This window comes from Ambystoma mexicanum, chromosome 5q (genome assembly GCF_040938575.1).
Source record: "Ambystoma mexicanum isolate Mex_15411 chromosome 5q, UKY_AmexF1_1, whole genome shotgun sequence".
NCBI lineage: Eukaryota > Metazoa > Chordata > Amphibia > Caudata > Ambystomatidae > Ambystoma > Ambystoma mexicanum.
Genome location: NC_090933.1, coordinates 527730256 through 527757150, shown reverse-complemented (window position 1 = coordinate 527757150; position 26895 = coordinate 527730256). Strand labels below are relative to the sequence as shown.

At 50.3% G+C, this 26895-nt stretch overlaps 33 non-coding genes across 33 annotated transcripts; 15 read left to right on the top strand and 18 right to left on the bottom strand.

Annotated features, from left to right (window-relative positions):
- Positions 1-236: 236 nt before the first annotated feature.
- On the top strand, positions 237-309 carry TRNAA-AGC (transfer RNA alanine (anticodon AGC)). The gene has a single exon. It is a non-coding gene; the product is annotated as a tRNA-Ala (tRNA).
- Positions 310-909: 600 nt separating this feature from the next.
- TRNAR-CCU (transfer RNA arginine (anticodon CCU)) lies at positions 910-982 on the bottom strand. The gene has a single exon. It is a non-coding gene; the product is annotated as a tRNA-Arg (tRNA).
- Positions 983-1676: 694 nt separating this feature from the next.
- On the top strand, positions 1677-1749 carry TRNAA-AGC (transfer RNA alanine (anticodon AGC)). The gene has a single exon. It is a non-coding gene; the product is annotated as a tRNA-Ala (tRNA).
- A 600-nt stretch (positions 1750-2349) lies between these two features.
- On the bottom strand, positions 2350-2422 carry TRNAR-CCU (transfer RNA arginine (anticodon CCU)). The gene has a single exon. It is a non-coding gene; the product is annotated as a tRNA-Arg (tRNA).
- Positions 2423-3116: 694 nt separating this feature from the next.
- TRNAA-AGC (transfer RNA alanine (anticodon AGC)) lies at positions 3117-3189 on the top strand. The gene has a single exon. It is a non-coding gene; the product is annotated as a tRNA-Ala (tRNA).
- Positions 3190-3790: 601 nt separating this feature from the next.
- Positions 3791-3863, bottom strand: TRNAR-CCU (transfer RNA arginine (anticodon CCU)). The gene has a single exon. It is a non-coding gene; the product is annotated as a tRNA-Arg (tRNA).
- A 1367-nt stretch (positions 3864-5230) lies between these two features.
- Positions 5231-5303, bottom strand: TRNAR-CCU (transfer RNA arginine (anticodon CCU)). Its single transcript has one exon. It is a non-coding gene; the product is annotated as a tRNA-Arg (tRNA).
- Positions 5304-5997: 694 nt separating this feature from the next.
- Positions 5998-6070, top strand: TRNAA-AGC (transfer RNA alanine (anticodon AGC)). The gene has a single exon. It is a non-coding gene; the product is annotated as a tRNA-Ala (tRNA).
- A 601-nt stretch (positions 6071-6671) lies between these two features.
- TRNAR-CCU (transfer RNA arginine (anticodon CCU)) lies at positions 6672-6744 on the bottom strand. Its single transcript has one exon. It is a non-coding gene; the product is annotated as a tRNA-Arg (tRNA).
- A 1367-nt stretch (positions 6745-8111) lies between these two features.
- On the bottom strand, positions 8112-8184 carry TRNAR-CCU (transfer RNA arginine (anticodon CCU)). Its single transcript has one exon. It is a non-coding gene; the product is annotated as a tRNA-Arg (tRNA).
- A 694-nt stretch (positions 8185-8878) lies between these two features.
- TRNAA-AGC (transfer RNA alanine (anticodon AGC)) lies at positions 8879-8951 on the top strand. Its single transcript has one exon. It is a non-coding gene; the product is annotated as a tRNA-Ala (tRNA).
- A 601-nt stretch (positions 8952-9552) lies between these two features.
- Positions 9553-9625, bottom strand: TRNAR-CCU (transfer RNA arginine (anticodon CCU)). The gene has a single exon. It is a non-coding gene; the product is annotated as a tRNA-Arg (tRNA).
- Positions 9626-10319: 694 nt separating this feature from the next.
- Positions 10320-10392, top strand: TRNAA-AGC (transfer RNA alanine (anticodon AGC)). The gene has a single exon. It is a non-coding gene; the product is annotated as a tRNA-Ala (tRNA).
- A 600-nt stretch (positions 10393-10992) lies between these two features.
- TRNAR-CCU (transfer RNA arginine (anticodon CCU)) lies at positions 10993-11065 on the bottom strand. The gene has a single exon. It is a non-coding gene; the product is annotated as a tRNA-Arg (tRNA).
- A 694-nt stretch (positions 11066-11759) lies between these two features.
- Positions 11760-11832, top strand: TRNAA-AGC (transfer RNA alanine (anticodon AGC)). The gene has a single exon. It is a non-coding gene; the product is annotated as a tRNA-Ala (tRNA).
- A 600-nt stretch (positions 11833-12432) lies between these two features.
- Positions 12433-12505, bottom strand: TRNAR-CCU (transfer RNA arginine (anticodon CCU)). The gene has a single exon. It is a non-coding gene; the product is annotated as a tRNA-Arg (tRNA).
- A 1367-nt stretch (positions 12506-13872) lies between these two features.
- On the bottom strand, positions 13873-13945 carry TRNAR-CCU (transfer RNA arginine (anticodon CCU)). The gene has a single exon. It is a non-coding gene; the product is annotated as a tRNA-Arg (tRNA).
- Positions 13946-14639: 694 nt separating this feature from the next.
- TRNAA-AGC (transfer RNA alanine (anticodon AGC)) lies at positions 14640-14712 on the top strand. Its single transcript has one exon. It is a non-coding gene; the product is annotated as a tRNA-Ala (tRNA).
- A 600-nt stretch (positions 14713-15312) lies between these two features.
- On the bottom strand, positions 15313-15385 carry TRNAR-CCU (transfer RNA arginine (anticodon CCU)). The gene has a single exon. It is a non-coding gene; the product is annotated as a tRNA-Arg (tRNA).
- A 694-nt stretch (positions 15386-16079) lies between these two features.
- TRNAA-AGC (transfer RNA alanine (anticodon AGC)) lies at positions 16080-16152 on the top strand. Its single transcript has one exon. It is a non-coding gene; the product is annotated as a tRNA-Ala (tRNA).
- A 601-nt stretch (positions 16153-16753) lies between these two features.
- Positions 16754-16826, bottom strand: TRNAR-CCU (transfer RNA arginine (anticodon CCU)). The gene has a single exon. It is a non-coding gene; the product is annotated as a tRNA-Arg (tRNA).
- Positions 16827-17520: 694 nt separating this feature from the next.
- TRNAA-AGC (transfer RNA alanine (anticodon AGC)) lies at positions 17521-17593 on the top strand. Its single transcript has one exon. It is a non-coding gene; the product is annotated as a tRNA-Ala (tRNA).
- A 600-nt stretch (positions 17594-18193) lies between these two features.
- Positions 18194-18266, bottom strand: TRNAR-CCU (transfer RNA arginine (anticodon CCU)). The gene has a single exon. It is a non-coding gene; the product is annotated as a tRNA-Arg (tRNA).
- Positions 18267-19076: 810 nt separating this feature from the next.
- TRNAA-AGC (transfer RNA alanine (anticodon AGC)) lies at positions 19077-19149 on the top strand. Its single transcript has one exon. It is a non-coding gene; the product is annotated as a tRNA-Ala (tRNA).
- A 601-nt stretch (positions 19150-19750) lies between these two features.
- Positions 19751-19823, bottom strand: TRNAR-CCU (transfer RNA arginine (anticodon CCU)). Its single transcript has one exon. It is a non-coding gene; the product is annotated as a tRNA-Arg (tRNA).
- Positions 19824-20517: 694 nt separating this feature from the next.
- TRNAA-AGC (transfer RNA alanine (anticodon AGC)) lies at positions 20518-20590 on the top strand. Its single transcript has one exon. It is a non-coding gene; the product is annotated as a tRNA-Ala (tRNA).
- A 600-nt stretch (positions 20591-21190) lies between these two features.
- Positions 21191-21263, bottom strand: TRNAR-CCU (transfer RNA arginine (anticodon CCU)). Its single transcript has one exon. It is a non-coding gene; the product is annotated as a tRNA-Arg (tRNA).
- A 694-nt stretch (positions 21264-21957) lies between these two features.
- Positions 21958-22030, top strand: TRNAA-AGC (transfer RNA alanine (anticodon AGC)). Its single transcript has one exon. It is a non-coding gene; the product is annotated as a tRNA-Ala (tRNA).
- A 600-nt stretch (positions 22031-22630) lies between these two features.
- On the bottom strand, positions 22631-22703 carry TRNAR-CCU (transfer RNA arginine (anticodon CCU)). The gene has a single exon. It is a non-coding gene; the product is annotated as a tRNA-Arg (tRNA).
- A 694-nt stretch (positions 22704-23397) lies between these two features.
- On the top strand, positions 23398-23470 carry TRNAA-AGC (transfer RNA alanine (anticodon AGC)). The gene has a single exon. It is a non-coding gene; the product is annotated as a tRNA-Ala (tRNA).
- A 600-nt stretch (positions 23471-24070) lies between these two features.
- On the bottom strand, positions 24071-24143 carry TRNAR-CCU (transfer RNA arginine (anticodon CCU)). The gene has a single exon. It is a non-coding gene; the product is annotated as a tRNA-Arg (tRNA).
- A 1367-nt stretch (positions 24144-25510) lies between these two features.
- Positions 25511-25583, bottom strand: TRNAR-CCU (transfer RNA arginine (anticodon CCU)). Its single transcript has one exon. It is a non-coding gene; the product is annotated as a tRNA-Arg (tRNA).
- Positions 25584-26277: 694 nt separating this feature from the next.
- Positions 26278-26350, top strand: TRNAA-AGC (transfer RNA alanine (anticodon AGC)). Its single transcript has one exon. It is a non-coding gene; the product is annotated as a tRNA-Ala (tRNA).
- Positions 26351-26895: the final 545 nt, after the last annotated feature.

Below are 26895 nucleotides of genomic sequence, written 5' to 3'. Positions count from 1 at the left end.
TCTGCTATTAATACCTGGTTGGCCAATCCTCATTGCAATGGATGGCCATCTGCAGCTTTACTTGTAGCTCCACTGAAGGTATTTTGTTTTGGGCAAAGGGGTGAGATTGTGATTTCCTCTGCGGCAGATGAAGAGAAAGGGCTTTATGCACTACAGGTCCCTGGACAGCCAAGCAAGTGTGAGCCGGAGACTGTGCTTCAGCTCTGAAGCAGTGTATCGAGAGCCTTCGAGGAGGAGGGGAATTAGCTCAGATGGTAGAGCGCTCGCTTAGCATGCGAGAGGTAGCGGGATCGATGCCCGCATTCTCCAGCAAGACGCTTTTTCTTCATTTTCACTATTTTATTCAAAACTCACCAATCGTCGCAAATAAAGTCATGTGCTCGCTTCTGTTTTTTTCACTATCATCCTAAAAGTCTTCCGTCCACTTTCTGCTATCCCAAAGAGTCATCCGCGCGAGGGCCGGCAACAGGCGTGATACTGTGCAACAGGCGCATTGCATGGCATTGGTGACATATTCAGGAAATTCCACTTTGATGCCACCCAGGGCTGTTAACCTTTTATTTCATTTCAATACGATGCTTCGAATAATTGGTTCAAAGTGCGCAGCCTTTGCTCTTTTATTTCGTTTTCATCGGAGCAGGTCGGAGCTGGCAGAAGAGTGAGCCCTGTCTGCAGGAGCTCTGATTCCAGAAAGCATATTTTCCCTGTCTTTCTTACCACTCATCTGTGTCTCTTCGCTGACATGAGGGGTTGCTACACTCTGCAGTCTCCCGGCATTTAAAGTCTGCTACCAGCAGAGCACGTTCTGGACTTCACAGCGCCCAGCAAAGTACTAGCCTGCGCCCACCCCCTACTACCGCAAAAACCTTTTGCATGCTTTGGCAGAAGTGTGAACAAAATGCCACGAACCACCCCTGATGGGACTCGAACCCACAATCCCTGGCTTAGGAGGCCAGTGCCTTATCCATTAGGCCACTGGGGCAACTTAACAGAGAAGGGGAAAGTTCTTTCTTTTCCTCTTCTCTCACTGGAGTCACGGGTACTGGCCCACTGAAAAGGGCAAGTTGGCTCACGTCCAAAGCTGCAGTGTCCCAGCACACGCGGGCAAAAGGCACCTGCTTGCACTCGGCTGGACACTTCCGCTTTATGGGACACACGATGGAAAGTGGACTCAATTCCCAGACCTAACTCTTACCTGTTTGGTATTCTGACGCTCGATTGTAAAATATGGCCAGCTGGTAAAAATGACAAAGGGCACTCCAGCGCTGGTCCTTTGGCTGCAGGCGGCGTGTCAGCGGCCTAAAACAGCAAGAAATAGCGAGAGAAATAAAGTGAGAAGCAAGCACCTTTTCAATTGGGCTCTCGGGTCTATGGGACTGGCGTGCAGCCTCTTGATCACAAGCGCAGGTCCAGCGTGAAAGGGCGTGGGAGTGGAGTCACTCTGCTATTAATACCTGGTTGGCCAATCCTCATTGCAATGGATGGCCATCTGCAGCTTTACTTGTAGCTCCACTGAAGGTATTTTGTTTTGGGCAAAGGGGTGAGATTGTGATTTCCTCTGCGGCAGATGAAGAGAAAGGGCTTTATGCACTACAGGTCCCTGGACAGCCAAGCAAGTGTGAGCCGGAGACTGTGCTTCAGCTCTGAAGCAGTGTATCGAGAGCCTTCGAGGAGGAGGGGAATTAGCTCAGATGGTAGAGCGCTCGCTTAGCATGCGAGAGGTAGCGGGATCGATGCCCGCATTCTCCAGCAAGACGCTTTTTCTTCATTTTCACTATTTTATTCAAAACTCACCAATCGTCGCAAATAAAGTCATGTGCTCGCTTCTGTTTTTTTTACTATCATCCTAAAAGTCTTCCGTCCACTTTCTGCTATCCCAAAGAGTCATCCGCGCGAGGGCCGGCAACAGGCGTGATACTGTGCAACAGGCGCATTGCATGGCATTGGTGACATATTCAGGAAATTCCACTTTGATGCCACCCAGGGCTGTTAACCTTTTATTTCATTTCAATACGATGCTTCGAATAATTGGTTCAAAGTGCGCAGCCTTTGCTCTTTTATTTCGTTTTCATCGGAGCAGGTCGGAGCTGGCAGAAGAGTGAGCCCTGTCTGCAGGAGCTCTGATTCCAGAAAGCATATTTTCCCTGTCTTTCTTACCACTCATCTGTGTCTCTTCGCTGACATGAGGGGTTGCTACACTCTGCAGTCTCCCGGCATTTAAAGTCTGCTACCAGCAGAGCACGTTCTGGACTTCACAGCGCCCAGCAAAGTACTAGCCTGCGCCCACCCCCTACTACCGCAAAAACCTTTTGCATGCTTTGGCAGAAGTGTGAACAAAATGCCACGAACCACCCCAGATGGGACTCGAACCCACAATCCCTGGCTTAGGAGGCCAGTGCCTTATCCATTAGGCCACTGGGGCCACTCGACAGAGAAGGGGAAAGTTCTTTCTTTTCCTCTTCTCTCACTGGAGTCACGGGTACTGGCCCACTGAAAAGGGCAAGTTGGCTCACGTCCAAAGCTGCAGTGTCCCAGCACACGCGGGCAAAAGGCACCTGCTTGCACTCGGCTGGACACTTCCGCTTTATGGGACACACGATGGAAAGTGGACTCAATTCCCAGACCTAACTCTTACCTGTTTGGTATTCTGACGCTCGATTGTAAAATATGGCCAGCTGGTAAAAATGACAAAGGGCACTCCAGCGCTGGTCCTTTGGCTGCAGGCGGCGTGTCAGCGGCCTAAAACAGCAAGAAATAGCGAGAGAAATAAAGTGAGAAGCAAGCACCTTTTCAATTGGGCTCTCGGGTCTATGGGACTGGCGTGCAGCCTCTTGATCACAAGCGCAGGTCCAGCGTGAAAGGGCGTGGCAGTGGAGTCACTCTGCTATTAATACCTGGTTGGCCAATCCTCGTTGCAATGGATGGCCATCTGCAGCTTTACTTGTAGCTCCACTGAAGGTATTTTGTTTTGGGCAAAGGGGTGAGATTGTGATTTCCTCTGCGGCAGATGAAGAGAAAGGGCTTTATGCACTACAGGTCCCTGGACAGCCAAGCAAGTGTGAGCCGGAGACTGTGCTTCAGCTCTGAAGCAGTGTATCGAGAGCCTTCGAGGAGGAGGGGAATTAGCTCAGATGGTAGAGCGCTTGCTTAGCATGCGAGAGGTAGCGGGATCGATGCCCGCATTCTCCAGCAAGACGCTTTTTCTTCATTTTCACTATTTTATTCAAAACTCACCAATCGTCTCAAATAAAGGCATGTGCTCGCTTCTGTTTTTTTTTACTATCATCCTAAAAGTCTTCCGTCCACTTTCTGCTATCCCAAAGAGTCATCCGCGCGAGGGCCGGCAACAGGCGTGATACTGTGCAACAGGCGCATTGCATGGCATTGGTGACATATTCAGGAAATTCCACTTTGATGCCACCCAGGGCTGTTAACCTTTTATTTCATTTCAATACGATGCTTAGAATAATTGGTTCAAAGTGCGCAGCCTTTGCTCTTTTATTTCGTTTTCATCGGAGCAGGTCGGAGCTGGCAGAAGAGTGAGCCCTGTCTGCAGGAGCTCTGATTCCAGAAAGCATATTTTCCCTGTCTTTCTTACCACTCATCTGTGTCTCTTCGCTGACATGAGGGGTTGCTACACTCTGCAGTCTCCCGGCATTTAAAGTCTGCTACCAGCAGAGCACGTTCTGGACTTCACAGCGCCCAGCAAAGTACTAGCCTGCGCCCACCCCCTACTACCGCAAAAACCTTTTGCATGCTTTGGCAGAAGTGTGAACAAAATGCCACGAACCACCCCAGATGGGACTCGAACCCACAATCCCTGGCTTAGGAGGCCAGTGCCTTATCCATTAGGCCACTGGGGCCACTCGACAGAAAAGGGGAAAGTTCTTTCTTTTCCTCTTCTCTCACTGGAGTCACGGGTACTGGCCCACTGAAAAGGGCAAGTTGGCTCACGTCCAAAGCTGCAGTGTCCCAGCACACGCGGGCAAAAGGCACCTGCTTGCACTCGGCTGGACACTTCCGCTTTATGGGACACACGATGGAAAGTGGACTCAATTCCCAGACCTAACTCTTACCTGTTTGGTATTCTGACGCTCGATTGTAAAATATGGCCAGCTGGTAAAAATGACAAAGGGCACTCCAGCGCTGGTCCTTTGGCTGCAGGCGGCGTGTCAGCGGCCTAAAACAGCAAGAAATAGCGAGAGAAATAAAGTGAGAAGCAAGCACCTTTTCAATTGGGCTCTCGGGTCTATGGGACTGGCGTGCAGCCTCTTGATCACAAGCGCAGGTCCAGCGTGAAAGGGCGTGGGAGTGGAGTCACTCTGCTATTAATACCTGGTTGGCCAATCCTCATTGCAATGGATGGCCATCTGCAGCTTTACTTGTAGCTCCACTGAAGGTATTTTGTTTTGGGCAAAGGGGTGAGATTGTGATTTCCTCTGCGGCAGATGAAGAGAAAGGGCTTTATGCACTACAGGTCCCTGGACAGCCAAGCAAGTGTGAGCCGGAGACTGTGCTTCAGCTCTGAAGCAGTGTATCGAGAGGCTTCTAGGAGGAGGGGAATTAGCTCAGATGGTAGAGAGCTCGCTTAGCATGCGAGAGGTAGCGGGATCGATGCCCGCATTCTCCAGCAAGACGCTTTTTCTTCATTTTCACTATTTTATTCAAAACTCACCAATCGTCGCAAATAAAGTCATGTGCTCGCTTCTGTTTTTTTTACTATCATCCTAAAAGTCTTCCGTCCACTTTCTGCTATCCCAAAGAGTCATCCGCGCGAGGGCCGGCAACAGGGGTGATACTGTGCAACAGGCGCATTGCATGGCATTGGTGACATATTCAGGAAATTCCACTTTGATGCCACCCAGGGCTGTTAACCTTTTATTTCATTTCAATACGATGCTTCGAATAATTGGTTCAAAGTGCGCAGCCTTTGCTCTTTTATTTCGTTTTCATCGGAGCAGGTCGGAGCTGGCAGAAGAGTGAGCCCTGTCTGCAGGAGCTCTGATTCCAGAAAGCATATTTTCCCTGTCTTTCTTACCACTCATCTGTGTCTCTTCGCTGACATGAGGGGTTGCTACACTCTGCAGTCTCCCGGCATTTAAAGTCTGCTACCAGCAGAGCACGTTCTGGACTTCACAGCGCCCAGCAAAGTACTAGCCTGCGCCCACCCCCTACTACCGCAAAAACCTTTTGCATGCTTTGGCAGAAGTGTGAACAAAATGCCACGAACCACCCCTGATGGGACTCGAACCCACAATCCCTGGCTTAGGAGGCCAGTGCCTTATCCATTAGGCCACTGGGGCCACTCGACAGAGAAGGGGAAAGTTCTTTCTTTTCCTCTTCTCTCACTGGAGTCACGGGTACTGGCCCACTGAAAAGGGCAAGTTGGCTCACGTCCAAAGCTGCAGTGTCCCAGCACACGCGGGCAAAAGGCACCTGCTTGCACTCGGCTGGACACTTCCGCTTTATGGGACACACGATGGAAAGTGGACTCAATTCCCAGACCTAACTCTTACCTGTTTGGTATTCTGACGCTCGATTGTAAAATATGGCCAGCTGGTAAAAATGACAAAGGGCACTCCAGCGCTGGTCCTTTGGCTGCAGGCGGCGTGTCAGCGGCCTAAAACAGCAAGAAATAGCGAGAGAAATAAAGTGAGAAGCAAGCACCTTTTCAATTGGGCTCTCGGGTCTATGGGACTGGCGTGCAGCCTCTTGATCACAAGCGCAGGTCCAGCGTGAAAGGGCGTGGCAGTGGAGTCACTCTGCTATTAATACCTGGTTGGCCAATCCTCGTTGCAATGGATGGCCATCTGCAGCTTTACTTGTAGCTCCACTGAAGGTATTTTGTTTTGGGCAAAGGGGTGAGATTGTGATTTCCTCTGCGGCAGATGAAGAGAAAGGGCTTTATGCACTACAGGTCCCTGGACAGCCAAGCAAGTGTGAGCCGGAGACTGTGCTTCAGCTCTGAAGCAGTGTATCGAGAGCCTTCGAGGAGGAGGGGAATTAGCTCAGATGGTAGAGCGCTTGCTTAGCATGCGAGAGGTAGCGGGATCGATGCCCGCATTCTCCAGCAAGACGCTTTTTCTTCATTTTCACTATTTTATTCAAAACTCACCAATCGTCTCAAATAAAGGCATGTGCTCGCTTCTGTTTTTTTTTACTATCATCCTAAAAGTCTTCCGTCCACTTTCTGCTATCCCAAAGAGTCATCCGCGCGAGGGCCGGCAACAGGCGTGATACTGTGCAACAGGCGCATTGCATGGCATTGGTGACATATTCAGGAAATTCCACTTTGATGCCACCCAGGGCTGTTAACCTTTTATTTCATTTCAATACGATGCTTAGAATAATTGGTTCAAAGTGCGCAGCCTTTGCTCTTTTATTTCGTTTTCATCGGAGCAGGTCGGAGCTGGCAGAAGAGTGAGCCCTGTCTGCAGGAGCTCTGATTCCAGAAAGCATATTTTCCCTGTCTTTCTTACCACTCATCTGTGTCTCTTCGCTGACATGAGGGGTTGCTACACTCTGCAGTCTCCCGGCATTTAAAGTCTGCTACCAGCAGAGCACGTTCTGGACTTCACAGCGCCCAGCAAAGTACTAGCCTGCGCCCACCCCCTACTACCGCAAAAACCTTTTGCATGCTTTGGCAGAAGTGTGAACAAAATGCCACGAACCACCCCAGATGGGACTCGAACCCACAATCCCTGGCTTAGGAGGCCAGTGCCTTATCCATTAGGCCACTGGGGCCACTCGACAGAAAAGGGGAAAGTTCTTTCTTTTCCTCTTCTCTCACTGGAGTCACGGGTACTGGCCCACTGAAAAGGGCAAGTTGGCTCACGTCCAAAGCTGCAGTGTCCCAGCACACGCGGGCAAAAGGCACCTGCTTGCACTCGGCTGGACACTTCCGCTTTATGGGACACACGATGGAAAGTGGACTCAATTCCCAGACCTAACTCTTACCTGTTTGGTATTCTGACGCTCGATTGTAAAATATGGCCAGCTGGTAAAAATGACAAAGGGCACTCCAGCGCTGGTCCTTTGGCTGCAGGCGGCGTGTCAGCGGCCTAAAACAGCAAGAAATAGCGAGAGAAATAAAGTGAGAAGCAAGCACCTTTTCAATTGGGCTCTCGGGTCTATGGGACTGGCGTGCAGCCTCTTGATCACAAGCGCAGGTCCAGCGTGAAAGGGCGTGGGAGTGGAGTCACTCTGCTATTAATACCTGGTTGGCCAATCCTCATTGCAATGGATGGCCATCTGCAGCTTTACTTGTAGCTCCACTGAAGGTATTTTGTTTTGGGCAAAGGGGTGAGATTGTGATTTCCTCTGCGGCAGATGAAGAGAAAGGGCTTTATGCACTACAGGTCCCTGGACAGCCAAGCAAGTGTGAGCCGGAGACTGTGCTTCAGCTCTGAAGCAGTGTATCGAGAGGCTTCTAGGAGGAGGGGAATTAGCTCAGATGGTAGAGAGCTCGCTTAGCATGCGAGAGGTAGCGGGATCGATGCCCGCATTCTCCAGCAAGACGCTTTTTCTTCATTTTCACTATTTTATTCAAAACTCACCAATCGTCGCAAATAAAGTCATGTGCTCGCTTCTGTTTTTTTTACTATCATCCTAAAAGTCTTCCGTCCACTTTCTGCTATCCCAAAGAGTCATCCGCGCGAGGGCCGGCAACAGGGGTGATACTGTGCAACAGGCGCATTGCATGGCATTGGTGACATATTCAGGAAATTCCACTTTGATGCCACCCAGGGCTGTTAACCTTTTATTTCATTTCAATACGATGCTTCGAATAATTGGTTCAAAGTGCGCAGCCTTTGCTCTTTTATTTCGTTTTCATCGGAGCAGGTCGGAGCTGGCAGAAGAGTGAGCCCTGTCTGCAGGAGCTCTGATTCCAGAAAGCATATTTTCCCTGTCTTTCTTACCACTCATCTGTGTCTCTTCGCTGACATGAGGGGTTGCTACACTCTGCAGTCTCCCGGCATTTAAAGTCTGCTACCAGCAGAGCACGTTCTGGACTTCACAGCGCCCAGCAAAGTACTAGCCTGCGCCCACCCCCTACTACCGCAAAAACCTTTTGCATGCTTTGGCAGAAGTGTGAACAAAATGCCACGAACCACCCCTGATGGGACTCGAACCCACAATCCCTGGCTTAGGAGGCCAGTGCCTTATCCATTAGGCCACTGGGGCAACTTAACAGAGAAGGGGAAAGTTCTTTCTTTTCCTCTTCTCTCACTGGAGTCACGGGTACTGGCCCACTGAAAAGGGCAAGTTGGCTCACGTCCAAAGCTGCAGTGTCCCAGCACACGCGGGCAAAAGGCACCTGCTTGCACTCGGCTGGACACTTCCGCTTTATGGGACACACGATGGAAAGTGGACTCAATTCCCAGACCTAACTCTTACCTGTTTGGTATTCTGACGCTCGATTGTAAAATATGGCCAGCTGGTAAAAATGACAAAGGGCACTCCAGCGCTGGTCCTTTGGCTGCAGGCGGCGTGTCAGCGGCCTAAAACAGCAAGAAATAGCGAGAGAAATAAAGTGAGAAGCAAGCACCTTTTCAATTGGGCTCTCGGGTCTATGGGACTGGCGTGCAGCCTCTTGATCACAAGCGCAGGTCCAGCGTGAAAGGGCGTGGCAGTGGAGTCACTCTGCTATTAATACCTGGTTGGCCAATCCTCGTTGCAATGGATGGCCATCTGCAGCTTTACTTGTAGCTCCACTGAAGGTATTTTGTTTTGGGCAAAGGGGTGAGATTGTGATTTCCTCTGCGGCAGATGAAGAGAAAGGGCTTTATGCACTACAGGTCCCTGGACAGCCAAGCAAGTGTGAGCCGGAGACTGTGCTTCAGCTCTGAAGCAGTGTATCGAGAGCCTTCGAGGAGGAGGGGAATTAGCTCAGATGGTAGAGCGCTTGCTTAGCATGCGAGAGGTAGCGGGATCGATGCCCGCATTCTCCAGCAAGACGCTTTTTCTTCATTTTCACTATTTTATTCAAAACTCACCAATCGTCTCAAATAAAGGCATGTGCTCGCTTCTGTTTTTTTTTACTATCATCCTAAAAGTCTTCCGTCCACTTTCTGCTATCCCAAAGAGTCATCCGCGCGAGGGCCGGCAACAGGCGTGATACTGTGCAACAGGCGCATTGCATGGCATTGGTGACATATTCAGGAAATTCCACTTTGATGCCACCCAGGGCTGTTAACCTTTTATTTCATTTCAATACGATGCTTAGAATAATTGGTTCAAAGTGCGCAGCCTTTGCTCTTTTATTTCGTTTTCATCGGAGCAGGTCGGAGCTGGCAGAAGAGTGAGCCCTGTCTGCAGGAGCTCTGATTCCAGAAAGCATATTTTCCCTGTCTTTCTTACCACTCATCTGTGTCTCTTCGCTGACATGAGGGGTTGCTACACTCTGCAGTCTCCCGGCATTTAAAGTCTGCTACCAGCAGAGCACGTTCTGGACTTCACAGCGCCCAGCAAAGTACTAGCCTGCGCCCACCCCCTACTACCGCAAAAACCTTTTGCATGCTTTGGCAGAAGTGTGAACAAAATGCCACGAACCACCCCAGATGGGACTCGAACCCACAATCCCTGGCTTAGGAGGCCAGTGCCTTATCCATTAGGCCACTGGGGCCACTCGACAGAGAAGGGGAAAGTTCTTTCTTTTCCTCTTCTCTCACTGGAGTCACGGGTACTGGCCCACTGAAAAGGGCAAGTTGGCTCACGTCCAAAGCTGCAGTGTCCCAGCACACGCGGGCAAAAGGCACCTGCTTGCACTCGGCTGGACACTTCCGCTTTATGGGACACACGATGGAAAGTGGACTCAATTCCCAGACCTAACTCTTACCTGTTTGGTATTCTGACGCTCGATTGTAAAATATGGCCAGCTGGTAAAAATGACAAAGGGCACTCCAGCGCTGGTCCTTTGGCTGCAGGCGGCGTGTCAGCTGCCTAAAACAGCAAGAAATAGCGAGAGAAATAAAGTGAGAAGCAAGCACCTTTTCAATTGGGCTCTCGGGTCTATGGGACTGGCGTGCAGCCTCTTGATCACAAGCGCAGGTCCAGCGTGAAAGGGCGTGGGAGTGGAGTCACTCTGCTATTAATACCTGGTTGGCCAATCCTCATTGCAATGGATGGCCATCTGCAGCTTTACTTGTAGCTCCACTGAAGGTATTTTGTTTTGGGCAAAGGGGTGAGATTGTGATTTCCTCTGCGGCAGATGAAGAGAAAGGGCTTTATGCACTACAGGTCCCTGGACAGCCAAGCAAGTGTGAGCCGGAGACTGTGCTTCAGCTCTGAAGCAGTGTATCGAGAGCCTTCGAGGAGGAGGGGAATTAGCTCAGATGGTAGAGCGCTCGCTTAGCATGCGAGAGGTAGCGGGATCGATGCCCGCATTCTCCAGCAAGACGCTTTTTCTTCATTTTCACTATTTTATTCAAAACTCACCAATCGTCGCAAATAAAGTCATGTGCTCGCTTCTGTTTTTTTCACTATCATCCTAAAAGTCTTCCGTCCACTTTCTGCTATCCCAAAGAGTCATCCGCGCGAGGGCCGGCAACAGGCGTGATACTGTGCAACAGGCGCATTGCATGGCATTGGTGACATATTCAGGAAATTCCACTTTGATGCCACCCAGGGCTGTTAACCTTTTATTTCATTTCAATACGATGCTTCGAATAATTGGTTCAAAGTGCGCAGCCTTTGCTCTTTTATTTCGTTTTCATCGGAGCAGGTCGGAGCTGGCAGAAGAGTGAGCCCTGTCTGCAGGAGCTCTGATTCCAGAAAGCATATTTTCCCTGTCTTTCTTACCACTCATCTGTGTCTCTTCGCTGACATGAGGGGTTGCTACACTCTGCAGTCTCCCGGCATTTAAAGTCTGCTACCAGCAGAGCACGTTCTGGACTTCACAGCGCCCAGCAAAGTACTAGCCTGCGCCCACCCCCTAATACCGCAAAAACCTTTTGCATGCTTTGGCAGAAGTGTGAACAAAATGCCACGAACCACCCCAGATGGGACTCGAACCCACAATCCCTGGCTTAGGAGGCCAGTGCCTTATCCATTAGGCCACTGGGGCCACTCGACAGAAAAGGGGAAAGTTCTTTCTTTTCCTCTTCTCTCACTGGAGTCACGGGTACTGGCCCACTGAAAAGGGCAAGTTGGCTCACGTCCAAAGCTGCAGTGTCCCAGCACACGCGGGCAAAAGGCACCTGCTTGCACTCGGCTGGACACTTCCGCTTTATGGGACACACGATGGAAAGTGGACTCAATTCCCAGACCTAACTCTTACCTGTTTGGTATTCTGACGCTCGATTGTAAAATATGGCCAGCTGGTAAAAATGACAAAGGGCACTCCAGCGCTGGTCCTTTGGCTGCAGGCGGCGTGTCAGCGGCCTAAAACAGCAAGAAATAGCGAGAGAAATAAAGTGAGAAGCAAGCACCTTTTCAATTGGGCTCTCGGGTCTATGGGACTGGCGTGCAGCCTCTTGATCACAAGCGCAGGTCCAGCGTGAAAGGGCGTGGGAGTGGAGTCACTCTGCTATTAATACCTGGTTGGCCAATCCTCATTGCAATGGATGGCCATCTGCAGCTTTACTTGTAGCTCCACTGAAGGTATTTTGTTTTGGGCAAAGGGGTGAGATTGTGATTTCCTCTGCGGCAGATGAAGAGAAAGGGCTTTATGCACTACAGGTCCCTGGACAGCCAAGCAAGTGTGAGCCGGAGACTGTGCTTCAGCTCTGAAGCAGTGTATCGCGAGCCTTCGAGGAGGAGGGGAATTAGCTCAGATGGTAGAGCGCTCGCTTAGCATGCGAGAGGTAGCGGGATCGATGCCCGCATTCTCCAGCAAGACGCTTTTTCTTCATTTTCACTATTTTATTCAAAACTCACCAATCGTCGCAAATAAAGTCATGTGCTCGCTTCTGTTTTTTTTACTATCATCCTAAAAGTCTTCCGTCCACTTTCTGCTATCCCAAAGAGTCATCCGCGCGAGGGCCGGCAACAGGCGTGATACTGTGCAACAGGCGCATTGCATGGCATTGGTGACATATTCAGGAAATTCCACTTTGATGCCACCCAGGGCTGTTAACCTTTTATTTCATTTCAATACGATGCTTCGAATAATTGGTTCAAAGTGCGCAGCCTTTGCTCTTTTATTTCGTTTTCATCGGAGCAGGTCGGAGCTGGCAGAAGAGTGAGCCCTGTCTGCAGGAGCTCTGATTCCAGAAAGCATATTTTCCCTGTCTTTCTTACCACTCATCTGTGTCTCTTCGCTGACATGAGGGGTTGCTACACTCTGCAGTCTCCCGGCATTTAAAGTCTGCTACCAGCAGAGCACGTTCTGGACTTCACAGCGCCCAGCAAAGTACTAGCCTGCGCCCACCCCCTACTACCGCAAAAACCTTTTGCATGCTTTGGCAGAAGTGTGAACAAAATGCCACGAACCACCCCAGATGGGACTCGAACCCACAATCCCTGGCTTAGGAGGCCAGTGCCTTATCCATTAGGCCACTGGGGCCACTCGACAGAGAAGGGGAAAGTTCTTTCTTTTCCTCTTCTCTCACTGGAGTCACGGGTACTGGCCCACTGAAAAGGGCAAGTTGGCTCACGTCCAAAGCTGCAGTGTCCCAGCACACGCGGGCAAAAGGCACCTGCTTGCACTCGGCTGGACACTTCCGCTTTATGGGACACACGATGGAAAGTGGACTCAATTCCCAGACCTAACTCTTACCTGTTTGGTATTCTGACGCTCGATTGTAAAATATGGCCAGCTGGTAAAAATGACAAAGGGCACTCCAGCGCTGGTCCTTTGGCTGCAGGCGGCGTGTCAGCGGCCTAAAACAGCAAGAAATAGCGAGAGAAATAAAGTGAGAAGCAAGCACCTTTTCAATTGGGCTCTCGGGTCTATGGGACTGGCGTGCAGCCTCTTGATCACAAGCGCAGGTCCAGCGTGAAAGGGCGTGGGAGTGGAGTCACTCTGCTATTAATACCTGGTTGGCCAATCCTCATTGCAATGGATGGCCATCTGCAGCTTTACTTGTAGCTCCACTGAAGGTATTTTGTTTTGGGCAAAGGGGTGAGATTGTGATTTCCTCTGCGGCAGATGAAGAGAAAGGGCTTTATGCACTACAGGTCCCTGGACAGCCAAGCAAGTGTGAGCCGGAGACTGTGCTTCAGCTCTGAAGCAGTGTATCGAGAGGCTTCTAGGAGGAGGGGAATTAGCTCAGATGGTAGAGAGCTCGCTTAGCATGCGAGAGGTAGCGGGATCGATGCCCGCATTCTCCAGCAAGACGCTTTTTCTTCATTTTCACTATTTTATTCAAAACTCACCAATCGTCGCAAATAAAGTCATGTGCTCGCTTCTGTTTTTTTTACTATCATCCTAAAAGTCTTCCGTCCACTTTCTGCTATCCCAAAGAGTCATCCGCGCGAGGGCCGGCAACAGGGGTGATACTGTGCAACAGGCGCATTGCATGGCATTGGTGACATATTCAGGAAATTCCACTTTGATGCCACCCAGGGCTGTTAACCTTTTATTTCATTTCAATACGATGCTTCGAATAATTGGTTCAAAGTGCGCAGCCTTTGCTCTTTTATTTCGTTTTCATCGGAGCAGGTCGGAGCTGGCAGAAGAGTGAGCCCTGTCTGCAGGAGCTCTGATTCCAGAAAGCATATTTTCCCTGTCTTTCTTACCACTCATCTGTGTCTCTTCGCTGACATGAGGGGTTGCTACACTCTGCAGTCTCCCGGCATTTAAAGTCTGCTACCAGCAGAGCACGTTCTGGACTTCACAGCGCCCAGCAAAGTACTAGCCTGCGCCCACCCCCTACTACCGCAAAAACCTTTTGCATGCTTTGGCAGAAGTGTGAACAAAATGCCACGAACCACCCCTGATGGGACTCGAACCCACAATCCCTGGCTTAGGAGGCCAGTGCCTTATCCATTAGGCCACTGGGGCAACTTAACAGAGAAGGGGAAAGTTCTTTCTTTTCCTCTTCTCTCACTGGAGTCACGGGTACTGGCCCACTGAAAAGGGCAAGTTGGCTCACGTCCAAAGCTGCAGTGTCCCAGCACACGCGGGCAAAAGGCACCTGCTTGCACTCGGCTGGACACTTCCGCTTTATGGGACACACGATGGAAAGTGGACTCAATTCCCAGACCTAACTCTTACCTGTTTGGTATTCTGACGCTCGATTGTAAAATATGGCCAGCTGGTAAAAATGACAAAGGGCACTCCAGCGCTGGTCCTTTGGCTGCAGGCGGCGTGTCAGCGGCCTAAAACAGCAAGAAATAGCGAGAGAAATAAAGTGAGAAGCAAGCACCTTTTCAATTGGGCTCTCGGGTCTATGGGACTGGCGTGCAGCCTCTTGATCACAAGCGCAGGTCCAGCGTGAAAGGGCGTGGGAGTGGAGTCACTCTGCTATTAATACCTGGTTGGCCAATCCTCATTGCAATGGATGGCCATCTGCAGCTTTACTTGTAGCTCCACTGAAGGTATTTTGTTTTGGGCAAAGGGGTGAGATTGTGATTTCCTCTGCGGCAGATGAAGAGAAAGGGCTTTATGCACTACAGGTCCCTGGACAGCCAAGCAAGTGTGAGCCGGAGACTGTGCTTCAGCTCTGAAGCAGTGTATCGAGAGCCTTCGAGGAGGAGGGGAATTAGCTCAGATGGTAGAGCGCTCGCTTAGCATGCGAGAGGTAGCGGGATCGATGCCCGCATTCTCCAGCAAGACGCTTTTTCTTCATTTTCACTATTTTATTCAAAACTCACCAATCGTCGCAAATAAAGTCATGTGCTCGCTTCTGTTTTTTTTACTATCATCCTAAAAGTCTTCCGTCCACTTTCTGCTATCCCAAAGAGTCATCCGCGCGAGGGCCGGCAACAGGCGTGATACTGTGCAACAGGCGCATTGCATGGCATTGGTGACATATTCAGGAAATTCCACTTTGATGCCACCCAGGGCTGTTAACCTTTTATTTCATTTCAATACGATGCTTCGAATAATTGGTTCAAAGTGCGCAGCCTTTGCTCTTTTATTTCGTTTTCATCGGAGCAGGTCGGAGCTGGCAGAAGAGTGAGCCCTGTCTGCAGGAGCTCTGATTCCAGAAAGCATATTTTCCCTGTCTTTCTTACCACTCATCTGTGTCTCTTCGCTGACATGAGGGGTTGCTACACTCTGCAGTCTCCCGGCATTTAAAGTCTGCTACCAGCAGAGCACGTTCTGGACTTCACAGCGCCCAGCAAAGTACTAGCCTGCGCCCACCCCCTACTACCGCAAAAACCTTTTGCATGCTTTGGCAGAAGTGTGAACAAAATGCCACGAACCACCCCAGATGGGACTCGAACCCACAATCCCTGGCTTAGGAGGCCAGTGCCTTATCCATTAGGCCACTGGGGCCACTCGACAGAGAAGGGGAAAGTTCTTTCTTTTCCTCTTCTCTCACTGGAGTCACGGGTACTGGCCCACTGAAAAGGGCAAGTTGGCTCACGTCCAAAGCTGCAGTGTCTCAGCACACGCGGGCAAAAGGCACCTGCTTGCACTCGGCTGGACACTTCCGCTTTATGGGACACACGATGGAAAGTGGACTCAATTCCCAGACCTAACTCTTACCTGTTTGGTATTCTGACGCTCGATTGTAAAATATGGCCAGCTGGTAAAAATGACAAAGGGCACTCCAGCGCTGGTCCTTTGGCTGCAGGCGGCGTGTCAGCGGCCTAAAACAGCAAGAAATAGCGAGAGAAATAAAGTGAGAAGCAAGCACCTTTTCAATTGGGCTCTCGGGTCTATGGGACTGGCGTGCAGCCTCTTGATCACAAGCGCAGGTCCAGCGTGAAAGGGCGTGGCAGTGGAGTCACTCTGCTATTAATACCTGGTTGGCCAATCCTCGTTGCAATGGATGGCCATCTGCAGCTTTACTTGTAGCTCCACTGAAGGTATTTTGTTTTGGGCAAAGGGGTGAGATTGTGATTTCCTCTGCGGCAGATGAAGAGAAAGGGCTTTATGCACTACAGGTCCCTGGACAGCCAAGCAAGTGTGAGCCGGAGACTGTGCTTCAGCTCTGAAGCAGTGTATCGAGAGCCTTCGAGGAGGAGGGGAATTAGCTCAGATGGTAGAGCGCTTGCTTAGCATGCGAGAGGTAGCGGGATCGATGCCCGCATTCTCCAGCAAGACGCTTTTTCTTCATTTTCACTATTTTATTCAAAACTCACCAATCGTCTCAAATAAAGGCATGTGCTCGCTTCTGTTTTTTTTTACTATCATCCTAAAAGTCTTCCGTCCACTTTCTGCTATCCCAAAGAGTCATCCGCGCGAGGGCCGGCAACAGGCGTGATACTGTGCAACAGGCGCATTGCATGGCATTGGTGACATATTCAGGAAATTCCACTTTGATGCCACCCAGGGCTGTTAACCTTTTATTTCATTTCAATACGATGCTTAGAATAATTGGTTCAAAGTGCGCAGCCTTTGCTCTTTTATTTCGTTTTCATCGGAGCAGGTCGGAGCTGGCAGAAGAGTGAGCCCTGTCTGCAGGAGCTCTGATTCCAGAAAGCATATTTTCCCTGTCTTTCTTACCACTCATCTGTGTCTCTTCGCTGACATGAGGGGTTGCTACACTCTGCAGTCTCCCGGCATTTAAAGTCTGCTACCAGCAGAGCACGTTCTGGACTTCACAGCGCCCAGCAAAGTACTAGCCTGCGCCCACCCCCTACTACCGCAAAAACCTTTTGCATGCTTTGGCAGAAGTGTGAACAAAATGCCACGAACCACCCCAGATGGGACTCGAACCCACAATCCCTGGCTTAGGAGGCCAGTGCCTTATCCATTAGGCCACTGGGGCCACTCGACAGAGAAGGGGAAAGTTCTTTCTTTTCCTCTTCTCTCACTGGAGTCACGGGTACTGGCCCACTGAAAAGGGCAAGTTGGCTCACGTCCAAAGCTGCAGTGTCCCAGCACACGCGGGCAAAAGGCACCTGCTTGCACTCGGCTGGACACTTCCGCTTTATGGGACACACGATGGAAAGTGGACTCAATTCCCAGACCTAACTCTTACCTGTTTGGTATTCTGACGCTCGATTGTAAAATATGGCCAGCTGGTAAAAATGACAAAGGGCACTCCAGCGCTGGTCCTTTGGCTGCAGGCGGCGTGTCAGCGGCCTAAAACAGCAAGAAATAGCGAGAGAAATAAAGTGAGAAGCAAGCACCTTTTCAATTGGGCTCTCGGGTCTATGGGACTGGCGTGCAGCCTCTTGATCACAAGCGCAGGTCCAGCGTGAAAGGGCGTGGGAGTGGAGTCACTCTGCTATTAATACCTGGTTGGCCAATCCTCATTGCAATGGATGGCCATCTGCAGCTTTACTTGTAGCTCCACTGAAGGTATTTTGTTTTGGGCAAAGGGGTGAGATTGTGATTTCCTCTGCGGCAGATGAAGAGAAAGGGCTTTATGCACTACAGGTCCCTGGACAGCCAAGCAAGTGTGAGCCGGAGACTGTGCTTCAGCTCTGAAGCAGTGTATCGAGAGCCTTCGAGGAGGAGGGGAATTAGCTCAGATGGTAGAGCGCTCGCTTAGCATGCGAGAGGTAGCGGGATCGATGCCCGCATTCTCCAGCAAGACGCTTTTTCTTCATTTTCACTATTTTATTCAAAACTCACCAATCGTCGCAAATAAAGTCATGTGCTCGCTTCTGTTTTTTTTACTATCATCCTAAAAGTCTTCCGTCCACTTTCTGCTATCCCAAAGAGTCATCCGCGCGAGGGCCGGCAACAGGCGTGATACTGTGCAACAGGCGCATTGCATGGCATTGGTGACATATTCAGGAAATTCCACTTTGATGCCACCCAGGGCTGTTAACCTTTTATTTCATTTCAATACGATGCTTAGAATAATTGGTTCAAAGTGCGCAGCCTTTGCTCTTTTATTTCGTTTTCATCGGAGCAGGTCGGAGCTGGCAGAAGAGTGAGCCCTGTCTGCAGGAGCTCTGATTCCAGAAAGCATATTTTCCCTGTCTTTCTTACCACTCATCTGTGTCTCTTCGCTGACATGAGGGGTTGCTACACTCTGCAGTCTCCCGGCATTTAAAGTCTGCTACCAGCAGAGCACGTTCTGGACTTCACAGCGCCCAGCAAAGTACTAGCCTGCGCCCACCCCCTACTACCGCAAAAACCTTTTGCATGCTTTGGCAGAAGTGTGAACAAAATGCCACGAACCACCCCAGATGGGACTCGAACCCACAATCCCTGGCTTAGGAGGCCAGTGCCTTATCCATTAGGCCACTGGGGCCACTCGACAGAGAAGGGGAAAGTTCTTTCTTTTCCTCTTCTCTCACTGGAGTCACAGGTACTGGCCCACTGAAAAGGGCAAGTTGGCCAGTGCCTTATCCATTAGGCCACTGGGGCCACTCGACAGAGAAGGGGAAAGTTCTTTCTTTTCCTCTTCTCTCACTGGAGTCACGGGTACTGGCCCACTGAAAAGGGCAAGTTGGCTCACGTCCAAAGCTGCAGTGTCCCAGCACACGCGGGCAAAAGGCACCTGCTTGCACTCGGCTGGACACTTCCGCTTTATGGGACACACGATGGAAAGTGGACTCAATTCCCAGACCTAACTCTTACCTGTTTGGTATTCTGACGCTCGATTGTAAAATATGGCCAGCTGGTAAAAATGACAAAGGGCACTCCAGCGCTGGTCCTTTGGCTGCAGGCGGCGTGTCAGCGGCCTAAAACAGCAAGAAATAGCGAGAGAAATAAAGTGAGAAGCAAGCACCTTTTCAATTGGGCTCTCGGGTCTATGGGACTGGCGTGCAGCCTCTTGATCACAAGCGCAGGTCCAGCGTGAAAGGGCGTGGGAGTGGAGTCACTCTGCTATTAATACCTGGTTGGCCAATCCTCATTGCAATGGATGGCCATCTGCAGCTTTACTTGTAGCTCCACTGAAGGTATTTTGTTTTGGGCAAAGGGGTGAGATTGTGATTTCCTCTGCGGCAGATGAAGAGAAAGGGCTTTATGCACTACAGGTCCCTGGACAGCCAAGCAAGTGTGAGCCGGAGACTGTGCTTCAGCTCTGAAGCAGTGTATCGAGAGCCTTCGAGGAGGAGGGGAATTAGCTCAGATGGTAGAGCGCTCGCTTAGCATGCGAGAGGTAGCGGGATCGATGCCCGCATTCTCCAGCAAGACGCTTTTTCTTCATTTTCACTATTTTATTCAAAACTCACCAATCGTCGCAAATAAAGTCATGTGCTCGCTTCTGTTTTTTTTTACTATCATCCTAAAAGTCTTCCGTCCACTTTCTGCTATCCCAAAGAGTCATCCGCGCGAGGGCCGGCAACAGGCGTGATACTGTGCAACAGGCGCATTGCATGGCATTGGTGACATATTCAGGAAATTCCACTTTGATGCCACCCAGGGCTGTTAACCTTTTATTTCATTTCAATACGATGCTTCGAATAATTGGTTCAAAGTGCGCAGCCTTTGCTCTTTTATTTCGTTTTCATCGGAGCAGGTCGGAGCTGGCAGAAGAGTGAGCCCTGTCTGCAGGAGCTCTGATTCCAGAAAGCATATTTTCCCTGTCTTTCTTACCACTCATCTGTGTCTCTTCGCTGACATGAGGGGTTGCTACACTCTGCAGTCTCCCGGCATTTAAAGTCTGCTACCAGCAGAGCACGTTCTGGACTTCACAGCGCCCAGCAAAGTACTAGCCTGCGCCCACCCCCTACTACCGCAAAAAACTTTTGCATGCTTTGGCAGAAGTGTGAACAAAATGCCACGAACCACCCCAGATGGGACTCGAACCCACAATCCCTGGCTTAGGAGGCCAGTGCCTTATCCATTAGGCCACTGGGGCAACTTAACAGAGAAGGGGAAAGTTCTTTCTTTTCCTCTTCTCTCACTGGAGTCACGGGTACTGGCCCACTGAAAAGGGCAAGTTGGCTCACGTCCAAAGCTGCAGTGTCCCAACACACGCGGGCAAAAGGCACCTGCTTGCACTCGGCTGGACACTTCCGCTTTATGGGACACACGATGGAAAGTGGACTCAATTCCCAGACCTAACTCTTACCTGTTTGGTATTCTGACGCTCGATTGTAAAATATGGCCAGCTGGTAAAAATGACAAAGGGCACTCCAGCGCTGGTCCTTTGGCTGCAAGCGGCGTGTCAGCGGCCTAAAACAGCAAGAAATAGCGAGAGAAATAAAGTGAGAAGCAAGCACCTTTTCAATTGGGCTCTCGGGTCTATGGGACTGGCGTGCAGCCTCTTGATCACAAGCGCAGGTCCAGCGTGAAAGGGCGTGGGAGTGGAGTCACTCTGCTATTAATACCTGGTTGGCCAATCCTCATTGCAATGGATGGCCATCTGCAGCTTTACTTGTAGCTCCACTGAAGGTATTTTGTTTTGGGCAAAGGGGTGAGATTGTGATTTCCTCTGCGGCAGATGAAGAGAAAGGGCTTTATGCACTACAGGTCCCTGGACAGCCAAGCAAGTGTGAGCCGGAGACTGTGCTTCAGCTCTGAAGCAGTGTATCGAGAGGCTTCTAGGAGGAGGGGAATTAGCTCAGATGGTAGAGCGCTCGCTTAGCATGCGAGAGGTAGCGGGATCGATGCCCGCATTCTCCAGCAAGACGCTTTTTCTTCATTTTCACTATTTTATTCAAAACTCACCAATCGTCGCAAATAAAGTCATGTGCTCGCTTCTGTTTTTTTTACTATCATCCTAAAAGTCTTCCGTCCACTTTCTGCTATCCCAAAGAGTCATCCGCGCGAGGGCCGGCAACAGGGGTGATACTGTGCAACAGGCGCATTGCATGGCATTGGTGACATATTCAGGAAATTCCACTTTGATGCCACCCAGGGCTGTTAACCTTTTATTTCATTTCAATACGATGCTTCGAATAATTGGTTCAAAGTGCGCAGCCTTTGCTCTTTTATTTCGTTTTCATCGGAGCAGGTCGGAGCTGGCAGAAGAGTGAGCCCTGTCTGCAGGAGCTCTGATTCCAGAAAGCATATTTTCCCTGTCTTTCTTACCACTCATCTGTGTCTCTTCGCTGACATGAGGGGTTGCTACACTCTGCAGTCTCCCGGCATTTAAAGTCTGCTACCAGCAGAGCACGTTCTGGACTTCACAGCGCCCAGCAAAGTACTAGCCTGCGCCCACCCCCTACTACCGCAAAAACCTTTTGCATGCTTTGGCAGAAGTGTGAACAAAATGCCACGAACCACCCCAGATGGGACTCGAACCCACAATCCCTGGCTTAGGAGGCCAGTGCCTTATCCATTAGGCCACTGGGGCAACTTAACAGAGAAGGGGAAAGTTCTTTCTTTTCCTCTTCTCTCACTGGAGTCACGGGTACTGGCCCACTGAAAAGGGCAAGTTGGCTCACGTCCAAAGCTGCAGTGTCCCAACACACGCGGGCAAAAGGCACCTGCTTGCACTCGGCTGGACACTTCCGCTTTATGGGACACACGATGGAAAGTGGACTCAATTCCCAGACCTAACTCTTACCTGTTTGGTATTCTGACGCTCGATTGTAAAATATGGCCAGCTGGTAAAAATGACAAAGGGCACTCCAGCGCTGGTCCTTTGGCTGCAAGCGGCGTGTCAGCGGCCTAAAACAGCAAGAAATAGCGAGAGAAATAAAGTGAGAAGCAAGCACCTTTTCAATTGGGCTCTCGGGTCTATGGGACTGGCGTGCAGCCTCTTGATCACAAGCGCAGGTCCAGCGTGAAAGGGCGTGGGAGTGGAGTCACTCTGCTATTAATACCTGGTTGGCCAATCCTCATTGCAATGGATGGCCATCTGCAGCTTTACTTGTAGCTCCACTGAAGGTATTTTGTTTTGGGCAAAGGGGTGAGATTGTGATTTCCTCTGCGGCAGATGAAGAGAAAGGGCTTTATGCACTACAGGTCCCTGGACAGCCAAGCAAGTGTGAGCCGGAGACTGTGCTTCAGCTCTGAAGCAGTGTATCGAGAGGCTTCTAGGAGGAGGGGAATTAGCTCAGATGGTAGAGCGCTCGCTTAGCATGCGAGAGGTAGCGGGATCGATGCCCGCATTCTCCAGCAAGACGCTTTTTCTTCATTTTCACTATTTTATTCAAAACTCACCAATCGTCGCAAATAAAGTCATGTGCTCGCTTCTGTTTTTTTTACTATCATCCTAAAAGTCTTCCGTCCACTTTCTGCTATCCCAAAGAGTCATCCGCGCGAGGGCCGGCAACAGGGGTGATACTGTGCAACAGGCGCATTGCATGGCATTGGTGACATATTCAGGAAATTCCACTTTGATGCCACCCAGGGCTGTTAACCTTTTATTTCATTTCAATACGATGCTTCGAATAATTGGTTCAAAGTGCGCAGCCTTTGCTCTTTTATTTCGTTTTCATCGGAGCAGGTCGGAGCTGGCAGAAGAGTGAGCCCTGTCTGCAGGAGCTCTGATTCCAGAAAGCATATTTTCCCTGTCTTTCTTACCACTCATCTGTGTCTCTTCGCTGACATGAGGGGTTGCTACACTCTGCAGTCTCCCGGCATTTAAAGTCTGCTACCAGCAGAGCACGTTCTGGACTTCACAGCGCCCAGCAAAGTACTAGCCTGCGCCCACCCCCTACTACCGCAAAAACCTTTTGCATGCTTTGGCAGAAGTGTGAACAAAATGCCACGAACCACCCCTGATGGGACTCGAACCCACAATCCCTGGCTTAGGAGGCCAGTGCCTTATCCATTAGGCCACTGGGGCAACTTAACAGAGAAGGGGAAAGTTCTTTCTTTTCCTCTTCTCTCACTGGAGTCACGGGTACTGGCCCACTGAAAAGGGCAAGTTGGCTCACGTCCAAAGCTGCAGTATCCCAGCACACGCGGGCAAAAGGCACCTGCTTGCACTCGGCTGGACACTTCCGCTTTATGGGACACACGATGGAAAGTGGACTCAATTCCCAGACCTAACTCTTACCTGTTTGGTATTCTGACGCTCGATTGTAAAATATGGCCAGCTGGTAAAAATGACAAAGGGCACTCCAGCGCTGGTCCTTTGGCTGCAGGCGGCGTGTCAGCGGCCTAAAACAGCAAGAAATAGCGAGAGAAATAAAGTGAGAAGCAAGCACCTTTTCAATTGGGCTCTCGGGTCTATGGGACTGGCGTGCAGCCTCTTGATCACAAGCGCAGGTCCAGCGTGAAAGGGCGTGGGAGTGGAGTCACTCTGCTATTAATACCTGGTTGGCCAATCCTCATTGCAATGGATGGCCATCTGCAGCTTTACTTGTAACTCCACTGAAGGTATTTTGTTTTGGGCAAAGGGGTGAGATTGTGATTTCCTCTGCGGCAGATGAAGAGAAAGGGCTTTATGCACTACAGATCCCTGGACAGCCAAGCAAGTGTGAGCCGGAGACTGTGCTTCAGCTCTGAAGCAGTGTATCGAGAGCCTTCGAGGAGGAGGGGAATTAGCTCAGATGGTAGAGCGCTCGCTTAGCATGCGAGCGGTAGCGGGATCGATGCCCGCATTCTCCAGCAAGACGCTTTTTCTTCATTTTCACTATTTTATTCAAAACTCACCAATCGTCGCAAATAAAGTCATGTGCTCGCTTCTGTTTTTTTTACTATCATCCTAAAAGTCTTCCGTCCACTTTCTGCTATCCCAAAGAGTCATCCGCGCGAGGGCCGGCAACAGGCGTGATACTGTGCAACAGGCGCATTGCATGGCATTGGTGACATATTCAGGAAATTCCACTTTGATGCCACCCAGGGCTGTTAACCTTTTATTTCATTTCAATACGATGCTTCGAATAATTGGTTCAAAGTGCGCAGCCTTTGCTCTTTTATTTCGTTTTCATCGGAGCAGGTCGGAGCTGGCAGAAGAGTGAGCCCTGTCTGCAGGAGCTCTGATTCCAGAAAGCATATTTTCCCTGTCTTTCTTACCACTCATCTGTGTCTCTTCGCTGACATGAGGGGTTGCTACACTCTGCAGTCTCCCGGCATTTAAAGTCTGCTACCAGCAGAGCACGTTCTGGACTTCACAGCGCCCAGCAAAGTACTAGCCTGCGCCCACCCCCTACTACCGCAAAAACCTTTTGCATGCTTTGGCAGAAGTGTGAACAAAATGCCACGAACCACCCCAGATGGGACTCGAACCCACAATCCCTGGCTTAGGAGGCCAGTGCCTTATCCATTAGGCCACTGGGGCAACTTAACAGAGAAGGGGAAAGTTCTTTCTTTTCCTCTTCTCTCACTGGAGTCACGGGTACTGGCCCACTGAAAAGGGCAAGTTGGCTCACGTCCAAAGCTGCAGTGTCCCAACACACGCGGGCAAAAGGCACCTGCTTGCACTCGGCTGGACACTTCCGCTTTATGGGACACACGATGGAAAGTGGACTCAATTCCCAGACCTAACTCTTACCTGTTTGGTATTCTGACGCTCGATTGTAAAATATGGCCAGCTGGTAAAAATGACAAAGGGCACTCCAGCGCTGGTCCTTTGGCTGCAAGCGGCGTGTCAGCGGCCTAAAACAGCAAGAAATAGCGAGAGAAATAAAGTGAGAAGCAAGCACCTTTTCAATTGGGCTCTCGGGTCTATGGGACTGGCGTGCAGCCTCTTGATCACAAGCGCAGGTCCAGCGTGAAAGGGCGTGGGAGTGGAGTCACTCTGCTATTAATACCTGGTTGGCCAATCCTCATTGCAATGGATGGCCATCTGCAGCTTTACTTGTAGCTCCACTGAAGGTATTTTGTTTTGGGCAAAGGGGTGAGATTGTGATTTCCTCTGCGGCAGATGAAGAGAAAGGGCTTTATGCACTACAGGTCCCTGGACAGCCAAGCAAGTGTGAGCCGGAGACTGTGCTTCAGCTCTGAAGCAGTGTATCGAGAGGCTTCTAGGAGGAGGGGAATTAGCTCAGATGGTAGAGAGCTCGCTTAGCATGCGAGAGGTAGCGGGATCGATGCCCGCATTCTCCAGCAAGACGCTTTTTCTTCATTTTCACTATTTTATTCAAAACTCACCAATCGTCGCAAATAAAGTCATGTGCTCGCTTCTGTTTTTTTTACTATCATCCTAAAAGTCTTCCGTCCACTTTCTGCTATCCCAAAGAGTCATCCGCGCGAGGGCCGGCAACAGGGGTGATACTGTGCAACAGGCGCATTGCATGGCATTGGTGACATATTCAGGAAATTCCACTTTGATGCCACCCAGGGCTGTTAACCTTTTATTTCATTTCAATACGATGCTTCGAATAATTGGTTCAAAGTGCGCAGCCTTTGCTCTTTTATTTCGTTTTCATCGGAGCAGGTCGGAGCTGGCAGAAGAGTGAGCCCTGTCTGCAGGAGCTCTGATTCCAGAAAGCATATTTTCCCTGTCTTTCTTACCACTCATCTGTGTCTCTTCGCTGACATGAGGGGTTGCTACACTCTGCAGTCTCCCGGCATTTAAAGTCTGCTACCAGCAGAGCACGTTCTGGACTTCACAGCGCCCAGCAAAGTACTAGCCTGCGCCCACCCCCTACTACCGCAAAAACCTTTTGCATGCTTTGGCAGAAGTGTGAACAAAATGCCACGAACCACCCCTGATGGGACTCGAACCCACAATCCCTGGCTTAGGAGGCCAGTGCCTTATCCATTAGGCCACTGGGGCAACTTAACAGAGAAGGGGAAAGTTCTTTCTTTTCCTCTTCTCTCACTGGAGTCACGGGTACTGGCCCACTGAAAAGGGCAAGTTGGCTCACGTCCAAAGCTGCAGTGTCCCAGCACACGCGGGCAAAAGGCACCTGCTTGCACTCGGCTGGACACTTCCGCTTTATGGGACACACGATGGAAAGTGGACTCAATTCCCAGACCTAACTCTTACCTGTTTGGTATTCTGACGCTCGATTGTAAAATATGGCCAGCTGGTAAAAATGACAAAGGGCACTCCAGCGCTGGTCCTTTGGCTGCAGGCGGCGTGTCAGCGGCCTAAAACAGCAAGAAATAGCGAGAGAAATAAAGTGAGAAGCAAGCACCTTTTCAATTGGGCTCTCGGGTCTATGGGACTGGCGTGCAGCCTCTTGATCACAAGCGCAGGTCCAGCGTGAAAGGGCGTGGGAGTGGAGTCACTCTGCTATTAATACCTGGTTGGCCAATCCTCATTGCAATGGATGGCCATCTGCAGCTTTACTTGTAGCTCCACTGAAGGTATTTTGTTTTGGGCAAAGGGGTGAGATTGTGATTTCCTCTGCGGCAGATGAAGAGAAAGGGCTTTATGCACTACAGGTCCCTGGACAGCCAAGCAAGTGTGAGCCGGAGACTGTGCTTCAGCTCTGAAGCAGTGTATCGAGAGCCTTCGAGGAGGAGGGGAATTAGCTCAGATGGTAGAGCGCTCGCTTAGCATGCGAGAGGTAGCGGGATCGATGCCCGCATTCTCCAGCAAGACGCTTTTTCTTCATTTTCACTATTTTATTCAAAACTCACCAATCGTCGCAAATAAAGTCATGTGCTCGCTTCTGTTTTTTTTTACTATCATCCTAAAAGTCTTCCGTCCACTTTCTGCTATCCCAAAGAGTCATCCGCGCGAGGGCCGGCAACAGGCGTGATACTGTGCAACAGGCGCATTGCATGGCATTGGTGACATATTCAGGAAATTCCACTTTGATGCCACCCAGGGCTGTTAACCTTTTATTTCATTTCAATACGATGCTTCGAATAATTGGTTCAAAGTGCGCAGCCTTTGCTCTTTTATTTCGTTTTCATCGGAGCAGGTCGGAGCTGGCAGAAGAGTGAGCCCTGTCTGCAGGAGCTCTGATTCCAGAAAGCATATTTTCCCTGTCTTTCTTACCACTCATCTGTGTCTCTTCGCTGACATGAGGGGTTGCTACACTCTGCAGTCTCCCGGCATTTAAAGTCTGCTACCAGCAGAGCACGTTCTGGACTTCACAGCGCCCAGCAAAGTACTAGCCTGCGCCCACCCCCTA